A 2,671-nucleotide genomic window follows, 5' to 3' on the forward strand; every position below is an offset into this window, starting at 1 on the left:
ATTTTTCTGCGTTCACTTTCAAGTATCTCAAAGCGGAGCTGAAAATGAATGTCAAAAGCATTCAGTTCAGTAGAATTCATTCAATTGAATGCACTGGCGTAGCCACGGGGGGGGGGGGGGGGGGGGGGGGGGGGTTTAGGGTTAAAACCCCCCCAGAGCCAAAATTTGTGGAACAAATTTTCAGTATAAAGCGCTTTGCGACGAAAAAAATTTTGCGGCTGCGCCGCTATTTTCAAACTACGAATACAATTGCTCATTACTGTTTACAAAATGTGAGTGTCAATCAAAAAAAAGGTATCATTGACCGTTGAAAACCCCTCCCAGAGATAATTTCTGGCTACGCCACTGATTGAATGAGATTTTTTCAACCCTGGTTTAGAGGTAACCATACCGTCCAGCAGAGTTGCAGCATCACACGTGAGCAAGAAACAGCACTTATCGTGATGGGCGACATGCAGCGGCACGTGATCGGATAGCGGCCGATCGACGAAAGATTTTGAAGGTTGAAGATCAAAGGTCGATTCTTGAACATCAGTATAATAAACGTGCACAGTCCTAACTCCGGCATGTGATGTTGACAAAGACGATTTCTAGGCGTACCTAGCTGTATCGCAAATACGAAAACTGCCCAAGCCACGACGTCAAGATTAACCTGTCACCTGTATGCACCAGTCAAGATATGAGAACCCGGACATCGACTTCAAGGCAGCATATGACATTATCAACTGCACAGAACTACTGAAAATCATGGACAAGAATATCTTCACCGGGAAGCTTACCAAACTGATAAGAGCAACGACGGATGGTATACAAAACTCGACGGGAGCTGGAAAGGACAAGCTGGTGGATTTTCCTGCCTGCTATTCAACATCACCCTGGAAAGTGTAATACAAAAAGCCGGAATCAAGGGCAGGGGTATGAGTTTTACAAAATCTAGCCAATTCGTCTGTTTCTGCGTGAACTGGTGGAGGATGCGATAAATACAAAGTGCATGCTTGTAGGTGGAACTGTCCGAAACAAGTCAAGCGTTAGCAGCAATATTACGATAGATGAGAAAACTATCGAGGCGGAAGAGGAATAGGAATTTGCCTACCTCGGTTGTTGTCACGGCTGACAACAACATGAACCGTGAAATATGAAGGCGCATCGTCAGTGGAACTTGCTCCAAAAGATATTGCGATAAATAAAGATTCACCTTCGCATCAAATTCACCATGTACAAGACGCACTAAGAAGACCGACGGTCCTCCACAGATATCATAATTGAACCGTACTCGAGGAGGATTTGCAAGCACTTGGAGTATTCGAGTGACGAGTGTGCTAAGGACGATCTTTGGCGGCGTGCAGACGAACGGTGTGTGGTGGCGAAAGATGAACCAAGAGCTCGCGGTACTCTACGGTGAATCATGAAAGTGGCCAAAGCTGGACGGTTGTGGTTGACGAGGCATGTTGCGAGAATGCTGGACAACAACCCATGTCAATTCCTTGCTTATCCTTAGGCTAACCGTACTAAGTGTTGATTACAATGTTGAATATACTTTGGTATCCATGTGCACTTCAGATACTTGTGTTCGCTGAACAAATTGGGATTTGAATTGCAAAAAAAAACACGTCCTCCGATGGGAATTGACCCCAAGACTTTTAATTCGCTAGACGGGCGCTTTTATTCCTCCAAGATACGGAGCCACTAGACCATCTTCTATCCCTGAAGGCGTGCACTTTAGTATATGTGTGAGGTGTTCATCTTATCCCCATCCAAAGAGACGTGGATTGTAAAGAAAGAAATTCTAAATTAATTACCCAAACAACCAGTAATCGTACAGGATGTTGCATAAGATGATAAAGTGGAGGCCATATGCGTACTTGCCTCCATTTAGGCGCATGTAAAATGTACGTATATCGCCTCCACTTCAACATCTTATTCAACATCTTATACGATCACTGGTTGACTGGGTATTAAATCCTCGTAGCATTCGGTAATTCTCTGAATTTCAGTTAAAGTTTTCCATAATGAAAATATTTTCGTCTACCCAAAAAATGAACCCTTATCCTTAACAGTATAATCTTGCTAAATACTTACGCGCTCAAAGCTTTGGCTATATGGGCCCACATTTAAATTATTTTGAACCTTCTGTACTATCAAAGGCCCATTGTTCACCTGCTAATGGATAGTCTAATTTCCAAAGCACAACTTTTCCAAACATCTTTTTCACCAAGTGAACCTCCAAACAGGGAAAACCCATTTCAAACACAGCAGCAAGTATCATTATTAGCATCATAAGCGTCACCAAAACGCCTCATCACCTGTTGGCTCGTTGCTGTTACTGAGATTTTTTTTTTCGTCCTTCCACCAACCACCGTGCCACCGCGCTCCAGCATCATTCACACGCATCCTTACCAACCACCTACCCACCCACTAAACTCCGAAGAAGAAAACGTGGGGTGCTGACTGACCGTCGTCGTCGTCTTTCTTCGCCTTGGTTGACAATATCTCGCTTGCCAAAGATTACAGGTAGGTAACTGCTAGAAGCAACAGGCATGCGCTCGGGTGGCGTCCGACCACCCTCAACAGCAGCAGCATCAGACGACTGCATCAACGGTCTGCGTGTTATCTATTCCGGATCGGAACCCAATGCTGGCTGCTGTTCCGGTTTGTATAAAAGCAACCGGAA

Source organism: Aedes albopictus, chromosome 1 (assembly GCF_035046485.1).
Source record: "Aedes albopictus strain Foshan chromosome 1, AalbF5, whole genome shotgun sequence".
Classification (NCBI taxonomy): domain Eukaryota; kingdom Metazoa; phylum Arthropoda; class Insecta; order Diptera; family Culicidae; genus Aedes; species Aedes albopictus.